Source organism: Procambarus clarkii, chromosome 90, assembly GCF_040958095.1.
Source record: "Procambarus clarkii isolate CNS0578487 chromosome 90, FALCON_Pclarkii_2.0, whole genome shotgun sequence".
Lineage (NCBI taxonomy): Eukaryota > Metazoa > Arthropoda > Malacostraca > Decapoda > Cambaridae > Procambarus > Procambarus clarkii.
This window is the reverse complement of record NC_091239.1, coordinates 19,768,430-19,789,557: the sequence shown is the minus strand read 5'-3', so window position 1 is coordinate 19,789,557 and position 21,128 is coordinate 19,768,430. Positions and strand designations below refer to the sequence as shown.

The 21,128-nt window shown below is 51.6% G+C and overlaps 1 protein-coding gene across 1 annotated transcript in view; it reads left to right on the top strand.

Annotated features, from left to right (window-relative positions):
- The window catches only part of LOC138359435 (glutamic acid-rich protein-like), a 56,755-nt gene that overhangs the window by 13,420 nt on the left and 22,207 nt on the right, over positions 1 to 21,128 (top strand). The window lies entirely within an intron of this gene.

The window sequence follows — 21,128 nt, the reverse complement described above, 5'->3', positions numbered from 1 at the left end:
TCTCACCCGCCTGGTTTAGCGGGCCTCTCGCCCGCCTGGTTTAGCGGGCCTCTCGCCCGCCGGGTTTATCGGGCCTCTCGCCCGCTGGGTTTAGCGGGCCTCTCGCCCGCCGGGTTTAGCGGGCCTCTGAGCCCGCCGCATTTAGCGGGCCTCTCGCCTGCGAGGTTTAGCGGGCCTCTCGCCCGCCTGGTTTAGCGGGCCTCTCGCTCGCCGGGTTTAGCGGGCCTCTCATCCTCCGGGTTTAACGGGCCTCTCGCCCGCCGGGTTTAGCGGGCCTCTCGCCCGCTGGGTTTAGCGGGCCTCTCGCCCGCCGGGTTTAGCAGGCCTCTCACCCGCCTGATTTAGCGGGCCTCTCGCCCGGGGGGTTTAGCGGGCCTCTCGCCCGCCTGGTTTAGCAGGCCTCTCGCCCGCCGGGTTTAGCGGGCCTCTCGCCCGCCAGGTTTAGCGGACCTCTCGCCCGCCAGGTTTAGCGGGCCTCTCGCCCGCCTGGTTTAGCAGGCCTCTCGCCCGCCGGGTTTAGCGGGCCTCTCGCCCGCCAGGTTTAGCGGGCCTCTCGCCCGCCTGGTTTAGCGGGCCTCTCGCTTGCCTGGTTTAGCGGGCCTCTCGCCCGCCTGGTTTAGCGGGCCTCTCGCCCGCCAGGTTTAGCGGGCCTCTCGCCCGCCAGGTTTAGCAGGCCTCTCGCGCGCCTGGTTTAGCAGGCCTCTCGCCCGCCGGGTTTTGCGGGCCTCTCGCCCGCCAGGTTTAGCGGGCCTCTCGCCCGCCTGGTTTAGCGGGCCTCTCGCTTGCCTGGTTTAGCGGGCCTCTCGCCCGCCTTGTTTAGTGGGCCTCTCGCCCGCCGGGTTTAACGGGCCTCTCGCCCGCCGGGTTTAGCGGGCCTCTCGCCCGCGTGGTTTAGCGGGCCTCTCGGCCGCCGGGTTTAACGGGCCTCTCGCCCACCAGGTTTAGCGGGCCTCTTGCCCGCCTTGTTTAGCGGGCCTCTCGCCCGCCGGGTTTAGCGGGCCTCTCGCCCGCGTGGTTTAGCGGGCCTCTTAGCCGCCGGGTTTAACGGGCCTCTCGCCTACCAGGTTTAGCGGGCCTCTTGCCCGCCTGGTTTAGCGGGCCTCTCGCCCGCCGGGTTTAGCGGGCCTCTCGCCCGCCGGGTTTAGCGGGCCTCTCGCCCGCCGGGTTTAACGGGCCTCTCGCCTACCAGGTTTAGCGGGCCTCTTGCCCGCCTGGTTTAGCGGGCCTCTCGCCCGCCGGGTTTAGCGGGCCTCTCGCCCGCCGGGTTTAGCGGGCCTCTCGCCCGCCTGGTTTAGCGGGCCTCTCGCCCGCCTGGTTTAGCGGGCCTCTCGCCCGCCTGGTTTAGCGGGCCTCTCGCCCGCCTGGTTTAGCGGGCCTCTCGCCCGCCGGGTTTAACGGGCCTCTGAGCCCGCCGGGTTTAGCGGGCCTCTCGCCCGCGGGGTTTAGCGGGCCTCTCGCCTGCCTGGTTTAGCGGGCCTCTTGCCCGCCTGGTTTAGCGGGCCTCTCGCTTGCCGGGTTTAGCGGGCCTCTCGCCCGCCGGGTTTAGCGGGCCTCTCGCCCGCCGGGTTTAACGGGCCTCTGAGCCCGCCGGGTTTAGGGGGCCTCTCGCCCGCGGGGTTTAGCGGGCCTCTCCCCCGCCTGGTTTAGCGGGCCTCTCGCGCGCCGGGTTTAGCGGGCCTGTCGCCCGCCGGGTTTAGCGGGCCTCTCGCCCGCCGGGTTTATCGGGCCACTCGCCCGCCGGGTTTAACGGGCCTCTGAGCCCGCCGCATTTAGCGGGCCTCTCGCCTGCGGGGTTTAGCGGGCCTCTCGCTCGCCGGGTTTAGCGGGCCTCTCGCCCGCCGGGTTTAACGGGCCTCTCGCTTGCCTGGTTTAGCGGGCCTCTCGCCCGCCGGGTTTAGCGGGCCTCTCGCCCGCCGGGTTTAACGGGCCTTTGAGCCCGCCGGGTTTAGCGGGCCTCTCGCCCGCCGGGTTTAGCAGGCCTCTCGCCCGCCTGATTTAGCGGGCCTCCTGCCCGCCGGGTTTAGCTGGCCTCTCGCCCGCCGGGTTTAGCGGGCCTCTCGCCCGTCGGGTTTAGCGGGCCTCTCGCCCGCGGGGTTCAGCGGGCCTCTCGCCCGCAGGGTTTAGCGGGCCTCTCGCCCGCCGGGTTTAACGGGCCTCTCGCCCGCCGGGTTTAGCGGGCCTCTCGCCCGCCTGGTTTAGCGGGCCTCTCGCCCGCCTGGTTTAGCGGGACTCTCGCCCGCCTGGTTTAGCGGGCCTCTCGCCCGCCGGGTTTAACGGGCCTTTGAGCCCACCAGGTTTAGCGGGCCTCTCGCCTGCCGGGTTTAGCGGGCCTCTCGCCCGCCGAGTTTAGCGGGCCTCTCGCCCGCCGGGTTTAACGGGCCTCTCGCCCGCCGGGTTTAGCGGGCCTCTCGCCCGCCGAGTTTAGCGGGCCTCTCGCCCGCCGGGTTTAGCGGGCCTCTCGCCCGCTTGGTTTAGCGGGCCTCTCGGCCGCCGGGTTTAACGGGCCTCTCGCCCACCAGGTTTAGCGGGCCTCTCGCCCGCCTGGTTTAGCGGGCCTCTCGCCCGCCGTGTTTAGCGGGCCTCTCGCCCGCCGTGTTTAGCGGGCCTCTCGCCCGCCGGGTTTAGCGGGCCTCTCGCCCGCCTGGTTTAGCGGGCCTCTCGCCCGCCTGGTTTAGTGGGCCTCTCGCCCGCCTAGTTTAGCGGGCCTCTCGCCCGCCGGGTTTAGCGGGCCTCTCGCCCGCCGGGTTTAGCGGGCCTCTCGCCCACAAACACAGGATTGTGGACACAGTGGACAATGTTTCACTGGAATAAATCTACAGGTGATATCTTGGAGGCCGCGCGTCACCAGTAATACAACGCCAAGCAAAGTAGTTCTTTCTTAGCGGGAGATTGTTAGGAATAATGTGAAGTGGAATAGCCAAACTATATGAGGGAAAAATGATCTCATTGAAAAGCATGCATGGGGGATTATGGTAAATATAGTCAATAATATTGTTCCTGTTTGTTTGGAAATGTAAAGAATGAAGTATTAAGGGGCGATGACGCAAGAGTGGTGGACGCCATCTTTGACTTAAGGATCTTTGATGCCTAGATCATGCTTACTGAGAGTTTTATCTCTGTCAGTACAGTCGGATAAGATATCATATTTTTTTAGCAGTGTTGGAAGATAAGGTTTGTTGTTGATGTTTAAGATTCACTAGATTAAGATTCCAAGTAGCACGGGCTATGGTGAGCCCGTAGACTGGTGTTAAGATAAGGAAGATTACTCAGGCAGTCTTTGGTGATGTTTTATAAGAGAGAATCCAGGGTTCTTAGAGGTTTATGTGTATGTACTCGTCTATTTGTACTCACCTATTTGTGTCTGCAGGGTCGAGCATTGACTCTTGGATCCCGCCTTTCGAGCATCAGATGTTTACAGCAATGACTCCGGTTCTATGTCCATGTGTGTGTGTGTGTGTAATTACCTAAGTGTATCACACTTACACTGTTACACTAAGTGTAACAGCGTAAGAAGCTGTTACACTTCCCGAACAGTTTCTCCCCCGAATCAACCTACCCAGGCTTTGCGCCCTGGTGAGGCCACTCCAGAGCGACAACCAGAGCGCAACTCCATAGTCTCCTGAGACTGATGGATGCCTACTAATTACCTAAGTGTAGTTACAGGATGAGAGCTACGCTCGTGTTGTCCCGTCTTTCCAGCACTGTTTGTCATATAATGCTTTGAAACTACTGACGGTCTTGGCCTCCACCACCTTCTCCCCTAACTTGTTCCAACCGTCTACCACTCTGTTTGCGAAAGTGAATTTTCTTATATTTCTTCGGCATCTGTGTTTAGCTAGTTTAAATCTTTAACCTCTTGTTCTTAAAGTTCCAGGTCTCAGGACATCTTCCCTATCGATTTTATCAATTCCTGTTACTATTTTGTATGTATTGATCATATCACCTCTTTTTCTTCTGTCTCCAAGTTTTAGCATATTTAATGCCACTAACCTATCCTCATAGCTCTTGTTCTTCAGTTCTGGGAGCCACTTAGTAGCATGTCTTTGCACCTTTTCCAGTTTGTTGATGTGCTTCTTAAGATATGGGCACCACACAACCGCTGTATATTCTAGCTTTGGCCTAACAAAAGTCGTGAACAATTTCTTTAGTATATCGCCATCCATGTATTTAAAAGCAATTCTGAAGGTAGAAAGCGTGGCATAGGCTCCTTGCACAATATTCTTTATGTGGTCCTCAGGTGATAGTTTTCTATCTAGAACCACCCCTAGATCTCTTTCTTTAAACAGAATTCTTTAAAGATTTCTCACATAATACATAGGTTGTGTGGGGTCTATGTTCTCCTATTCCACATTCCATAACATGGCATTTATTAACATTAAATTCCATTTGCCAAGTGGTGCTCCATATACTTATTTTGTCCAGGTCATCTTGAAGGGCATGAACATCATCTAAGTTTCTTATCCTTCCTATTATCTTAGCATCATCAGCAAACATGTTCATATAATTCTGTATACCAACTGGTAGATAATTTATGTAGACAATAAACATCACTGGTGCAAGAACCTGTGGTACTCCACTTGTGACATTTCTCCAGTCTGATACATTGCCTCTGATTACTGCCCTCATTTTTCTTTCAGTCAGAAAATCTTTTATCCATGCTAGAAGTAAGTAATTATCAAAAGAAGGCACCAAACCGGGAAGGCTATGTAGCACCATCAAATACGCAAAATAATCAGAGGGCGCTAAATATCACCAAGGATGCCAATACGAGAACAAAAACGCATAAGGCGAACGATATCAAAAGTATCCGAGTCACCAAGAATTCTATCGAGGGACAGGTGACCGCGAGGGGCGGTCGGAAAGCAAGACACACGCTCGTCCTGGAAGTCAGGACATTCAAGAAGGACATGCACGACCGTAAGAGGGACAATGCAACTAGGACAATAAGGAGCAGGGCGGCGCTCCATCAAGTGACCATGGGTTAAGCGAGTATGGCCAATACGCAACCTCGCCAGAGCTGTTTCCCACCGCCGGTTACGGTGGAAGGAGGACGGCCACGAGGAAACACAACATTTAAGAGTACGTAGCTTGTTACCAGTAACAAACAACCAAGAAGCCTGCCAACGGGTAAGGACTGAGGAATGGATAACCGGGTAAAAGTCGGAATACGGAATGCCTTTACGAGAGATGGGACAAGAGCGGACAGCTTCCTTAGCGGCAGCATCCGCACGCTCATTTAAAGACACGCCAATATGGCTGGGAACCCAACAAAACTCAACCGACTTAAATTTACTGTGAACGAGAAACAGCCAATGCTGGATCTCGACAACTACCGGATGAACTGGATTAAAGGACCCGAGAGCCATGAGGGCACTACGAGAGTCAACAAAAACCACAAAGGAAGACTGACAACGAGAAAGCAGGAGACGAAGAGCATAGAGAATAGCATAAAGTTCCGCTGTAAAGATGCTAGTCTCCGGAGGCAAGCGACACATATAAGTGCGATCAGGAAAAACAACAGAGTAGTGTTACGGTGCCCTCTCCTATTTCTTTCGTTTGCCGGCTTAAAGAGTCATATCAGCTCTCCCTACTGATTCTCTGAGGTTCAGGGAGTCTAATGATATATGTGGCGACCAGACTGGCTGCCATTTTATGGAAGGAGGTTATATTATAAGTTGTAAATAAAGGAAAATTGGCGCCCTGTTATAAATGAAACAGTATCCCCTACGGCAGATGTGACCTTGTGGAAGGGACACTATGCCGATCGCGGATTGGCCGACGTAGGTCGCGGGCGACAAATCAGGGCCCGCCATGACGTCACCGAGTGCCCCGGGCGGCGCCAACGTCAGAGTTGTACTGACCGTGGAAGCGACAGGACGCGCCTCGGTCTGCTCTCAAGGATTGGAGGCTCTGCAAGCCTTGTTCAGTGGATTGAGCTGGCCTTCGTTGCCCACCATAGTTATTGGAGACCCTGCGCTTCTGGGAAGCAAAAGAGGAACCAAGTTCAGTGAGCAGAGAAGTGCCCAAACTTGGAAAATAGTCGGCGACGACGCTGGGCGGCGCCGCTGGCTGGACGTTGAGGTCTGGAAGGTGGGCGAGCAAGCTAGCTGTGACTGGGGGTCACATCCACTGAGAATCTTTGAAGGACGACACCGTGCCTAGGACAAGGAGCGACGCCCTGTGGGAGAGGCGAGTGTGGGAAAAAAAAATAGTGATTGGCTCAGCGCCCATCGATGAACCAGGATTGGGGCAGCTGAATCTCAGGGATTGGAACGGCGACGACGCGAAGGCTTCACGACACCTGAGGACCTGTGGAACGCCCTGGATCGTCGAGGATCGACCCAAGGAAGCGTGGGAACCTCACACCATCGAGGGACAGGCGTCGTGAGCCAGGAGTGTAAGGTAGATCATTTTTCCCTCCCATTACCCCTTGTATGAGTAGGCTAGTTAGGCCACAATATTTACTTGTGTATGTGGCAGCAAGACTTTATTACTTTAATAGTAGAATAGGCTGCAAGGCAGCTTGTGTCCAGGACTGTCAGAGAGGGCAGTGTGTATGGATGACAGGACAGTGAAGAAGAGGTGCCGACGTGGTGAAGAGGCCCTCCTGTGAGAGTGCGAGACTCCTGTCTTCCTGCCCAGTTGAAGGAGAGTTGGAGGTCGTGGAAGAAGAGGCTGACGATCTCCAGACTCATCATCCATATTCCATATTCATGTATTACTTGTGATTGTGTGTGTGTGTTCATGTAATTTGCGTCAGTAAATCCACACATTTTATTACTGTGTTTGAGTGTGCCTCCATTTGTGATATTTCTCTATGAGCATACATTTCTGGCTACAAACGATATATGATACACCCACTGAACTGCATTGCTGGGGTGCAGATAAAATAACCCAGCTGGCGACCTTGCTAAGAGGAAGATAGAGAAGACAGGCGGGAAAGGAGTTCCTGCAACCTTTTTTTTTGTCTGGCAGGCAAGACTCAGGGAGGTTATGGTTATAGGTAAGCCTGAGTCTTCCTTCACTCCCCCATGGGTCTAGGCCGGAACTGTTAACAGCAGTTTCCCCGTGGTTGACTGAAGGGCTTCCAGGGTGAATCAGTGGCACCCCTTTGTGGTGGAAGCAAAGACCTGCGGAGGTGGGCATTGTTGGTCCTATCTTGTGTGACCAAGGAGACTCCGGTGAATCCAGGGAGTCGGAGGGGCTGAGTATTTGGGCCCTTTGAGCCCCTAGCAGCCGAGTGTTAGCAGAGCCCCGGACCGCCCACCCCCACGTGACAGTAGCCAACACCGTCCGCTGACTTAGACCCATCGGTGAAGACAGAAACGGAGCGGGAGTGAGAAGAAAAGTGCTCGAGGAAAAGGCGTTTTAGAACTGTAGGAGGGGTAAAAGCTTTAGTGATACGAGTCAAGGATGTACAAAACCGCGGAAGAGGGACCCTCCACGGGGGCAAAGAAGGAACAACACGAGGAGAAACATCAGAAATACGAACGGAAAGAGAATCCTGCAGGCGAGATAACCGGACAGAAAGAGGGAGGTGGTGAAGAGGAACAGGAACCGCAGGAGGGGTAAAAGTTAAAGCACGACAGAGACGAGAGGAAGGATGTTGCAAGGACCGCGCAAGATAGCGAAGACAGTAGCGATCACGGCGGTCCTGGAGAGACAGGAAGCCAGTGTCAACATACAAGCTAAGGACGGGAGTCGAACGAAAGGCACCAGAACTGAGGCGCAACCCAGTATGGTGCAAAGCATCAAGACGGCGAAGAGTAGAAGGAGAAGCAGACGAGTAAGCAGGGCAACCATAATCGAGCTTAGACAGGACGAGAGAGGAATGTAAAGCAAGGAGAGTGCGCCTATCTGCCCCCCAAGAAGTATGGGACAAGACCCGAAGGAGGGTAAGGGACTTAGAGCACTCAACACGGAGGTAAGAGATATGGGGAGACCAAGACAAACGAGTGTCAAGGAATAACCCCAAAAGCTTCGCGGAATCTTTGTATTCAAGGGGATGACCATAAAGTGACAAAGAGGGACGAAGAACAACCCGTTTCCGCGTAAAAGTCATGGCACAAGTCTTAGAAGTAGAAAACTTGAAGCCATGACCTGTGGCCCAAGACGACACGGCATCAATCGCAAGTTGAAGCGTGCGGTGAAGGAGAGGCGAATCATCACCCTGACAACAAAGGGTAAGATCATCGACATAGAGAGCGGAGAAGACACCAGAAGGAAGAGAGGAAAGAAGACCATTGAGGGCAACCAGAAAAAGAGTAGTGCTCAGAACACTACCCTGGGGCACACCTTCGTATTGCTGAAAAGGGGGAGAGAGAGCGGTACCAAGGCGCACCCGAAAGGAACGACGAGAGAGGAAGCTGCGGAGAAAGAGAGGGAGATGACCACGAAGGCCAAAAGAATGAAGTTGAGATAGGATATGATAACGCCAAGTGGTGTCGTAAGCCTTTTCTAGGTCAAAAAGGACGGCAACAATGGAGGTCTTCGCAGCAAAAGCAGTACGTATATAGACCTCCAAGTTCACCAGGACATCTGTCGTGCTGCGGCACTTGCGGAAACCAAATTGAGAAGGGGAGAGGAGGTGATGGTGTTCCAGGAACCACATCAGACGAACGTTAACCATACGTTCAAAGAGTTTGCAGACACAACTTGTGAGAGCAATAGGGCGAAAGTCCTTAGGGGAAGTACCCAGAGACCCTGGTTTGCGAACAGGGAGGACAACGGCATCGAGCCAGTCCTCAGGGACTGACGACGACTCCCAGATCCGATTATACAGACTCAGTAAATACTGAGACGTGCTCGGAGGGAGATGGCGAAGCATCTCATAATGAATACCATCGGAGCCCGCCGCCGTAGAACCGCAGAGGGCCAGGGCAGAACGAAGTTCAGAGAGAGAGAAGGGATCATTATAGGGAAGCTGAAGATGAGTGCAGAAATCTAAAGGACGAGACTCAAGGACAGGTTTACGAAGAAGGAAAGATTGGGGAAGATGAAGACCAGAGCTAACAGAAGAAAAGTGGGAACCCAGTTCGGAAGCGACCTGCAACGGGTCCGCCACAAGAGTATCATGGAGGTGAAGGACCGGTGAAACATCGGGAACGAACTTACCCGCTATCTTGCGGATACGCTTCCAGATCTGGGCCAGAGGGGTTTCGGACGTAATTGTCGAGACATAAGATGCCCAACATTCACGTTTAGCCGTACGGATGGCCCTACGGGCCACCGCACTCGCTTTCCGAAAGAAAAGAAAAGAATCGGTCGTCTGCCTACGGCGGTGCTTCTTCCAGGCTGCACGCTTACAGCGGACAGCCCGAGCACAGTCCGCATTCCACCAGGGAACGCACTTCCGTGGACCCCGAGAGGAAGAGCGAGGAATAGAGCGGAGGGCAGCGTCGAAGACAGTGTCATGAAAAAGGAGGAGAGCGCGAGAGAGGGGCAGAAGGGAGAGGTCAGAGAGAGTAGCACTGAGGGAAAACAGGGTCCAGTCCGCCTTAGCAAACTGCCACCTAGGGAAAGAGAGGGAAGGGCGAAAAGAGAAAAAGGAAACAAGGATGGGGAAATGATCACTTCCATGGAGGTCATCAAGAACCTGCCATGTGAAATCTAAGTAAAGAGAAGAAGAGCAGAGAGAAAGATCAAGACAAGAAAGGGTGCGAGTTCGAGAGTCCAAATGAGTGGGCTCACCAGAATTCAGAAGAGACAGGGAAGAAGAGAGGAGAAACGGCTCAAGGAGGCGACCCCGGGTATTCGTCAGAACGTCACCCCAAAGAGAATGACGACAATTGAAGTCACCCAGCAGGAGCACAGGCTCCGGCAAGGAGTCTAGGAGGTGTTTCAAATCAGGAAGAGAGAGCGGGACACTCGGGGGGAGATAAATGGAACAAACTGTGTACCATTTCCCCACAAAGATACGAGCAGCAGAACAATGGAGAGGCGAAGGAAAAAGTAAAGGAATAAAGGGAACATCAGCCCGAATCAAGAGAGCAGAAGAATTAGAAGCCCCAGCAATGGCTGGGGGGGGGGGAGAGAAAGGAATAGCCACGAAAACGACCAGGACGAGCACCAAGCATCGGCTCCTGGAGACAGACACAAAGGGGCGAAAACCGCGAAACCAGAAGTTGGAGTTCGAGGAAATTGGCGTAATAACCTCGAACGTTCCATTGAAGAATGGACAACGACGAGAAGAGAAAGGACAAAAACAGAGAACAAGGAAGAAACAAAGGCGAAAGACCAACAGAGCACGTTAAAGAATATCAGGGTCGGGATCAGGGTCAGCAAAGTCAGGGTTAGGGGGCATGGGTAAACTGAGCAAAGACGGAGGGAAGGAAACGGGAGAACAGATCAGAGGTGGGCGGGCAGGGTCCGGAGGAGGAGGAGGAGGAGGAGGAGGAGGAGGAGGAGACAACGGAGAGGAGCAGTCAAGGACAGCAGCAGGAAGAGGGGGAGTAGAAAGAGAGGAGCGCACCCCAGCAAGAGCAGCAACCGAAAGGGAAGCAGGGGCCAAAGAAACCTCCATAGCAGGAACAGGGGGCGCAAGCACTGAAACGGGAGTGGAAGGAGCAACAGAGCCAGAAGGAGGAGCTGAGGAAGAAAGCGAAGCCTTCTTACCCGCCGGGGAAGAGGAAGGAGAGGAGCCAGGCTTACGCTTTTGACTTAAAGAGACCGGTGTCCCAGCAACTACGTACCGGGCAACGGATTCCAGTGTCTCAACAGGAGAAGCCGAACGAGAGCACACACGACGGCCGTTAGGAGAGCGATGGACATCCGCCCGCACCGACAGGCGGCGGGGAGAGCCGATAGATGGAGGAAGAGGATGGGAAGGAGGATCGGAGGGGGACGAGGAAGGAGACACAGAAGACACGACAGACCGGGTAGAAGGAAGGGGAACCCCAGACAGAGGACCAGGAGGAGGATCCTTCGGGAGAGAACCCAAAGGGACAGAGGAGGGGGCAGTGGGCGCATCAGGGTCCAAGGCCTGGAAACGGTTGTGAGTCTGAGGAAGGCGGGAAGGACGAGGAGAGGAAGAGCGCAACACTCGAGCATAAGAGATATTAGCATAAGGCGGGAGCCGGCGAACCTGGCGCCTCGCCTCAGGAAAAGATAAACGCTCCCGGTGCTTCAAGTTGAGGACGGCTGCCTCAAGCTTGTAATGGACACACGCACGGGAGAAGGTAGGATGGGCCTCACCGCAGTTGAGGCAACGAGCCTGGGGAGAAGCGCACTCCGACTTAGAGTGACCTTCGCCACCACACAAAGGACAGAGAGAGACAGTCCCGGAGCAGCGGAGGGCACCATGCCCAAACCTCCAGCACTTGTTGCAGAGCCGAGGAGAAGGAATGTACTCCTGGACAGAGCACCTGGCACCAGCAAGAATGACAGAGGGTGGAAGGGTCCTACCATCAAAGGTAATCTTCACAACCCGGAGGGGTTGACGGCGACTACCACGAGGGGGACGAGTAAACGTGTCCACCTGGAGAATAGAATGGCCCTGGGCAGCGAGGATATGTCGAATATCGTCGTGGCAGTCGCGTAGGTCCCGAACACCGGTCGCAACATGGGGCGGGAGCAAAATAGTGCCAACACTGGCATTCAACTGGACGTTCTTCGAGACCCGAACGGGGGTCTCGCCAAGGCAGGATAAGGCAGCCAAGCGGGAAGCAGCATCCTGAGAAGGAGCAGCAACGACACGCGTACCGAGACGAGTGGGGTTAAAAGTAATGGAGGCATCCACGGAATCAATGAGATGTCGATGAAGGGAGAAATCGTCAGGAGGCGCAGAATCAAGAGGGAGGAGATCAAAATATTTGGCCCACGAAGCGGGACCAAACAAGGCTTGATAGGTAGCAGAACTGGAAGGAATCGAGCGAGGGCGGCCGTGACGAGAACGGCGGTGAGAACCCCCAGAGAGAGAGGGGTTAAAAGGCGCAGTAGTAACAACTAGAGAAGGAGCCGCGCCAGGGGACGAGGTTGTCACCACTGGGGGCATGGGGCTCGACCCAACCACAGAGGAGGGAGGGGAGCCAGGGGAAGGAGTCAGAGAGGCCAAAGGAGGAGCAAGGTCGGGGCCCAATGCAGCGGAGGCTACAGAGCCCGGTCTTCCAATACGGACCGACTCGGGGGCTTGGTCGCCCACCCCACGAGCCTGAAAAGGTAAGCCAGAAGCAGCCGAAACAGGGGTTATCATCTTGACGAAATTACGAATTCACTCACGAATGTGCCCCCACACCCACCATGGAGCCACAATTAGAGGCAGGACACCCAACAAGAAGCTATCGCCGATCTTGTCGGGGCCTCCTAGGGGTGCGTCGTGAGTATACGCCCCACAAACGCCACCTTAAGAAACCGACAGTCCGTCGAGATCGGGTTCAGTGACGAAGTGGGGATTGACAATAAAAGGTTCCCCTCGCTCTCGACGTCGGGTACTGCAGTTCGACGGGTGCAAGAGTATGCCTCCTCAAGCACCCGGGCGTCAAAGTAGAAGAAGTCCAAGGGAAGAACCAGAACGAGCAAAAGGTCGGCAGGAAACGGCAAGCAGATAGGAGAAGAGGGGGGAGAAAAACGAAACAGAAGGAAAAGGAAAAGATGCCCAGCAGAATTGGAGAGGACGGCAGCAGGAGCACAAGGCTAGAAAAGGACAGAGGACTGTCCCAAGGAGCATCACACTCCGGCAGCCGCCCACTAAGCCCCCAGACGGCGACAACGAGCTGAGCGGGGAGGGGGTCCATGCTAGAAGCTTACCTGTCACCCCTCCAATATTTTCCAGTTTCCCGAACAACCTCTTATGTGGAACTTTGCCGAAAGCCTTTTTCAAGTCCTGATAGATGCAGTCAACCCAACCATCTCTTTCCTGTAATATCTCTGTTGCTCGATCATAGAAACAGTAAATTCGATACACAGGATCTTCCTGATCGAAAACCATACTGTCTGTCTGATATAATATCATTTCTCTCCAGGTGTCTTCCCATTTAGTTTTAATTATTTTTTCCAATATTTTGACTATTACACTTGTCAATGATACAGGTCTATAATTAAGGGGGTCTTCCCTGCTTCCACGTTTGTAGATTGGAACTTTGTTAGCCATTTTCCACACATCAGCTACAACTCCTATAAACAGGGATGCCTAAAAAATCAGTTGAAGTGGAATGCTGAGCTCAGGTGCACATTCTCTCAGAACCCATGGTGAAACTCCCTCTGGACCAACGGCTTTGTTCTTATTTAGCTCCTTGAGCATTTTTTCCACTTCGTCTCTAGACACCTCTATGTGCTCTAAGTTGTTCTCTGAAATTCTTATTGTGTCTGGTTCCCTGAAGATTTCATTTTGTACAAACACACTTTGGAACTTTTCGTTTAATGTTTCACACATTTCCTTTTCATTTTCCGTGAATCTATTTCCCATTTTCAACCTCTGAATATTATCCTTTACCTGCAATTTGTTGTTTATGAATTTATAGAATAGACCTGGTTCTGTTTTACATTTGTCTGCAATCCCTTTTTCAAAATTTCTTTCTGCCTCTCTCCTCACTGCCGTGTAGTTGTTTCTCGCATCTTTGTATCGCTGGTATGTTTGGGGGTTTGGCCTCTTCCTGTATTCATTCCATTTTTGTGTCTTTTGGTCTCTGGCCCTCTCGCAATTTCTGTTGAACCAATTCTGTTTCCTAGTTCTGCATCTCTGTTTTGGTATAAAAATTTTTGTGCCTTTATCATATATTTCACAAAACTTGACATACATCTCATTCACTTCCTTGCCTAGCAACAAGTCTGTCCAATTATACTCACTAAAAAAATTTCTAAGGTGGCCATAATGTCCTCTCCTAAAGTCAGGTTTTTCAATTGCATCGACGATCATATTTTCTTCCAGATTATAACGCATTGCATACTTTATTCCCAAAAAGACATGGTCACTTTTACCCAAGGGAGGAAGGTACTAAATGTCAAATATTTCTTCCTCGTTCCTGGTAAATATCAAATCTAGCATGGAGGGAACGTCCCCTTCCCTCATCCTCGTAGCTTGTTTAACATGTTGTTACAAGAATGTTTCCAGGATGAGGTCTACAAATTTACAGGTCCAAAAATCTTCTGTTTTAGCTTCATATGCTTCCCAGTCTATGGATTTCAAGTTGAAGTCACCGACTATCAACAGTCGTGATCTATCGTTATCCGCTCTCGCTATGATCTCTCTCATTATTGTTATAAGACCTTCTCGTTTACTATCTAGCTCCTCCTTTGACCATGTGCTGTTTAGCGGTGGACTATATGCATTTATGATCATTAGTTTATCATCCTCATGGCAGATCTCTAGTGTTATTATGTCAACTTCTTGTGGATTGGCAGTCATTATTTCCTTCACCTTTAGGTGTTCTTTCACCAGCACAGCAACGCCACCGCCTTTCCTGATTTTTCTGTCCCGTCTCCAAATTGAGTAGCCCCTTGGGAATATGACCTCATTTAAAATAACATCTTCAAATAACAGTGTGTGTGTGTACTCACCTATTTGTGCTTGCGGGGGTTGAGCTTTGGCTCTTTGGTCCTGCCTCTCAACCATCAATCAACTGGTGTACAGGTTCCTGAGCCTACTGGGCTCTATCACATCTACATTTAAAACTGTGTATGTAGTCAGCCTCCACCACATCACTGCCTAATGCATTCCATCCGTTAACTACTTTGATACTGAAAAATTTCCTTCTAACGTCTCTGTGGCTCATGTGGGTACTCAGTTTCCACCTGTGTCCCCTTGTTCGCGTCCTACCAGTGTTGAAAAGTTTATCCTTGTTTACCCGGTCGATTCCTCTGAGGATTTTGTAGGTTGTGATTATGTCTCCCCTTACTCTTCTATCTTCCAGTGTCGTAAGGTGCATTTCCCGCAGCCTTTCCTCGTAACTCATGCCTCTTAGTTCTGGGACTAGTCTAGTAGCATACCTTTGGACTTTTTCCAGCTTCGTCTTGTGGGAGGGGGAGCCGCCCACTAAGCCCCCACACGGCGACAACGAGCTGAGCGGGGAGGGGGGAAAGAGTCAGAAGACGACCCCACCTCCCTCCCTTCCTGAGCATTACTCCTCCCACCATAAAGCACAGCACTAATTATCACCACAATCTTGCAATTATCAGAATCTTGGTCATTTTTATCACAGTCAGGGGTCTTCTCTAATAATATCATCACTAAATAATAGCAAGTTCATATACAATATAGTGTTACACTTTTGTTACAGTTACAGCTTGTGAACACGTTATGTTCACAAACTGAACAGCAGCGCTGTTAGCTCACGCTGCATGCACCAGCCTTGGTTACTCACTCAGTACTGAGGCTCTCACACTCGGATGTTACCCAGAAATTTTTTTTTCAAGATGGCATCTGTTTACTATCGGCGGTGGCTGGAATATAGCTGCCCCTATCTCTCGCGGGGTATTTTAAATCGTGCGCGAGACCCTCAATCGAATATGTACTTTGTGCATGATTTTGTGACAGTTACTCCCATCGTATATGTATATATTTCGCGGTTTAAGGGTTAATCTAACAGATAAATTTATGTAGGTAATTTGTAGCAAAATTTATAAATATTACCAGGCACATTGTCAGAAAATTTGAAGAAAATTATTAGGTACATTACAATGAAATTTGAAGATTGTCAACAGGTACTTTGTAGCATAATTTGAGGATTATTTCTAGGTACATTGTACTAATTAAATTTACATTCAACATAATAACCATGATATAAGATGATGAGAGTGAATACAACAGTGAAGTTGTATGGCTTAGGCATATATTTTAGGAGAGTGGGTAGCACAAGATACAGTGCGAGTTTGAAGCACTAGGTAGGAAACTACGAGGATGAAATTAGGTACTTTTTGGTTTTGTTTTTGGATGAAGCAAAAGTTGGACAGCTTTTCCATTCATTAGGGAGTGAGTTCCATAGACTGGGTCCCTTTATTTGCATAGAGTGTTTACACAGATTAAGTTTGACTCTGGGAAAATCAAAGAGATATTTATTTCTGGTGTGGTGATAATGGGTCCTATTACATCTGTCCAGGGAGAGTTTCAGAGCATGGTTTGCATTTAAGAACAGGGTTTTGTAAATGTAGTTAACACAAAAGAATGTGTGGACCGAGTTTATCTTTAGTATCTTTAGCAATTTAAACAACGGGGCCGAGTGTTGTCTGAAAGCAGAGTTTGTTATTATTCTGATAGCAGATATTTACTGGGTGATGATAGGCTTGAGGTGGTTTACAGTGGTTGACCCCCATGCTGTTGGGATCGAACTGTTGACAACCCAACATATTTAATTTAGGTTTATTCTGGATGTTTATCCTTGGCTTCGTTGTCCCATAACGGGGTACATGAATCTGAACAGGTGTCAGCCTCAGCCGGACCTATTGTCAGGTGCGACACTTTGTGCTGAGGTCTGACAAAGGACAAGAAAATAAGATGGTATGAAACTTCATCATGGATATATTCGGATATATCTCTAATCGCCTTATATACAATATATTATATATATATATATATATATATATATATATATATATATATATATATATATATATATATATATATATATATATATATATATATATATATATATATGCGAACAAGCCTGAATGGTCCCCAGGACTATATGCGAATGAAAACTCACACCCCAGAAGTGACTCGAACCCATACTCCCAGAAGCAACGCAACTGGTAACTACAGGGCGCCTTAATCCGCTTGACCATCGCGGCCGTCAAAAGGAAGTGATAGCCGAGGCTATTCATATATATATATATATATATATATATATATATATATATATATATATATATATATATATATATATATATATATATATATATATATATATATATATATATATATATATATATATATATATATATATATATATATAAAGAGGGTTTAAGTAAGTAAGTAATTATCAAAAGAAGGCACCAAACCGGGAAGGCTATTGTCACGTGGGGGTGGGCGGTCCGGGGCTCTGCTAACACTCGGCTGCTAGGGGCTCAAAGGGCCCAAATACTCAGCCCCTCCGACTCCCTGGATTCACCGGAGTCTCCTTGGTCACACAAGATAGGACCAACAATGCCCACCTCCGCAGGTCTTTGCTTCCACCACAAAGGGGTGCCACTGATTCACCCTGGAAGCCCTTCAGTCAACCACGGGGAAACTGCTGTTAACAGTTCCGGCCTAGACCCGTGGGGGAGTGAAGGAAGACTCAGGCTTACCTATAACCATAACCTCCCTGAGTCTTGCCTGCCAGACAAAAAAAAAAGGTTGCAGGAACTCCTTTCCCGCCTGTCTTCTCTATCTTCCTCTTAGCAAGGTCGCCAGCTGGGTTATTATATCTGCACCCCAGCAATGCAGTTCAGTGGGTGTATCATATATCGTTTGTAGCCAGAAATGTATGCTCATAGAGAAATATCACAAATGGAGGCACACTCAAACACAGTAATAAAATGTGTGGATTTACTGACGCAAATTACATGAACACACACACACAATCACAAGTAATACATGAATATGGAATATGGATGATGAGTCTGGAGATCGTCAGCCTCTTCTTCCACGACCTCCAACACTCCTTCAACTGGGCAGGAAGACAGGAGTCTCACACTCTCACAGGAGGGCCTCTTCACCACGTCGGCACCTCTTCTTCACTGTCCTGCCATCCATACACACTGTCCTCTCTGACAGTCCTGGACACAAGCTGCCTTGCAGCCTATTCTACTATTAAAGTAATAAAGTCTTGCTGCCACATACACAAGTAAATATTGTGGCCTAACTAGCCTACTCATACAAGGGGTAATGGGAGGGAAAAATGATCTACCTTACACTCCTGGCTCACGACGCCTGCCCCTCGATGGTGTGAGGTTCCCACGCTTCCTTGGGTCGATCCTCGACGATCCAGGGCGTTCCACAGGTCCTCAGGTGTCGTGAAGCCTTCGCGTCGTCGCCGTTCCAATCCCTGAGATTCAGCTGCCCCAATCCTGGTTCATCGATGGGCGCTGAGCTAATCACTATTTTTTCCCCACACTCGCCTCTCCCACAGGGCGTCGCTCCTTGTCCTAGGCACGGTGTCGTCCTTCCAAGATTCTCGGTGGATGTGACCCCAGTCACAGCTAGCTTGCTCGCCCACCTTCCAGACCTCAACGTCCAGCCAGCGGCGCCGCCCAGCGTCGTCGCCGACTATTTTCCAAGTTTGGGCACTTCTCTGCTCACTGAACTTGGTTCCTCTTTTGCTTCCCAGAAGCGCAGGGTCTCCAATAACTATGTTGGCGGCGATGGTCAGCTCAATCCACTGGACAAGGCTTGCAGAGCCTCCAATTCTTGAGAGCAGACCGAGGCGCGTCCTGTCGCTTCCACGGTCAGTACAACTCTGACGTTGGCGCCGCCCGGGGCACTCGGTGACGTCATGGCGGGCCCTGATTGGTCGCCCGCTACCTACGTCGGCCAATCCGCGATCGACATAGTGTCCCTTCCAAAAGGTCATATCTGCCGTAGGGGATACTGTTTCATTTTATATCAGGGCGCCAATTTTCCTTTATTTACAACTTATAATATAACCTCCTTCCATTAAATGGCAGCCGGTCTGGTCGCCACATATATCATTAGACTCCCTGAACCTCAGAGAATCAGTAGGGAGAGCTGATATGACTCTTTAAGCCGGCAAACGAAAGAAATAGGAGAGGGCACCGTAACATACCCCTCCCCTTAAAATAAGAGTCATATCGGAAGAGCAGCACTCAAGAGGGCAATCTATACTCTTGCTCCCTCCGTTCCTGAAGTGTCACTCCTCCAGTTGGTGACGTGGCTCGTACCACCTTGCCAGTCACTTGCCTCATTGTATCTCCACCTCGCATAGTACCGGGTGTGACGGGTGTTCCCTGAACACCTAGAAGAAATCCTCTCTCCGTGGCTACGAGTGTACTCCCACGGCTCGTTACCACTGTAAGATTCAGTGCATGCAGCGCCTCCACCGCGTCGTGCACTCCGAGATAGTCTTGCATTTCCATTGCGTCCTACAGGTACTCCATGTTTCCTCCCATGATCTCCTCTTCGCCAATCTTCTCTCTTCTCGGTTCCTCTTCTCCCGTAGGTGCGTTGTCTCCTCACAGTGGCACTTGTAACCTGTACTCCATCCAGCAGCTTCCTCTCTTCCACACTAGGCTTTTGCGATGGCCCAATGCCCCTCTGGTTAGGCTGGCGCCTACCCTGGGTGTACCTATTCCCTGCTTTCTTCGTATTGCCTTTCCTATACCATTCGCTCCTTCGCTCCCGACGAACATCTTCACTCCTCCATGAGATTTTCTTCCCTGCAGACGTCTTCTTCGGTTCGTGGTTGGGCTCTTCCACCTCCCTGTGGCTCACCTCACTACGGTGGTTCGCCTTGCACCTACCACTATTCATCTGGCCGGCATAGGGTGCCTTGCGTCGTGGCTCCTCCACTCTGCCCCTCACTGCCGTTCGCTCATCCACTGAGCTTACTTTATTCACGTTTCTGTATGGAGGGAGTGCGGTCTGCAGCCTCTTCACCGCCCCAGGCGTTTGTACAGCTGCTCCTCGCCACTCCTCCACACGCATCATCAGGCTCAGTCGGAGGACCCCGTCGGGGTTTTCCACAACCTCCGACGACCTCTCTGCACTCTCGCCCTCGTTGTCGTCGTCTCTGGCGACGTTTCCCCTGGCGAAGTCGGCTTCCTCACGATTATTTGGAGCGACCGATACCTCACCTGGCAGGGTTGTACCGCTGCTTGCAACATAGGCACTCTTGGCCCAATCGGGTTGTATCCTGCCTCCTCCGAGGTCATTACCCAGCACCATCTGTACATGCTCTAGGGGTAACTTAGGGGCTACAGCTACTATAGCTTTCTCGACTCCGCAGTCGGCAATCAGCTGTACTTCGTGAAGTGGCAACCTGTATTCCTCCCCCACACTGCGTATCCTCACCACTCCCACAGGTGAATCATTAAATTCCTTGGGGAGAATACTCCTGGTCACCATACTTATGTCAGCACCCGTATCTCGAAGCACGGCAACCTCCACTGGGTCTGACCTTCCAAACTTCACGTTGGCCCCGAAAACGAAGGGATGTTCACCCAACTTCATTTCCCAACCATTCACGTTGGGTCCACTATAATATGGGGTGTGAACAAACACTCTCTCCTCTTCCAACATTAATCCTACATTCCTTTGGTGCTCCTCACACTCGCGGGCATAATGTCCTCTCACACCACAGTTGTAGCATCGGCTGCCTCTCCTGGGCGGCCACTCGCTCGTCACTCTGGCGGTACCACTTGCAGACGTCCCCTGTGTCCTCCTTGGACTCCTTGTCGTCGTATCCGGGACTGCAGCACTTGCTCCCGAGTTAGGTCCACTGCTCACAGCTTGGGGCTTCCTCCCCGCGTCTCTTGAGCTCTTGAACCACGTTACTTCATCGGGCACACTACTCTTGGGAGAGTCCCCACCCGTCCTCGCTCCTCCTGAACTCCTAAAGTTCCCTCCCGACCTGGGGTAAGGCGAGTGTCTGGGCGGCCCCTCCCTCCTGATATGTAGTGCCTCCTCCAGCATGTCGGCTCGATCCGCTGCAGCCTTCAGGTCCTTAATACCTGCTTCTCTCACCCTTACTCGCAACTCAGGATGGAGCACCGACATGAACTTCTCCATCACTATCAGTCGTTTAACATCATCCACCGACTCCGCTTCCTCCGCCTTCAACCATCGTAGGAATTTCCGTTCCATATCCCTGGCGGTCTCGGCGTAAGTCTTTCCCGACGCTCTTGTACACTCTCTGAACCGCTTCCGGTACATCTCCGGAGTCAGCCGGAATGAGTGGAGAACCGCATTCTTAATCGCGTCATAACTAGTACACTCCTCTAGGTCCAGCATGTTATAGGCTTCCCGGGCCTCTCCAGTCAACCTGCCCTGGACCAGAGCAGCCCAATCATCTTCCGGCCACTCCTTCAGAGTCGCTATCCGTTCAAAGTGTTCGAAGAACGCCTCAGCTTCTTGTGGTTCAAACGTAGGTAAGTCACGTTCCCTTACCTTGAGGTCATCCCGCCGTGCAGGTAGTGAGGGCAGACCACGTTCAACGCGACGCAATTCGACTTCTTTCTTTGCCTTTATCTCCTCCAGTCGC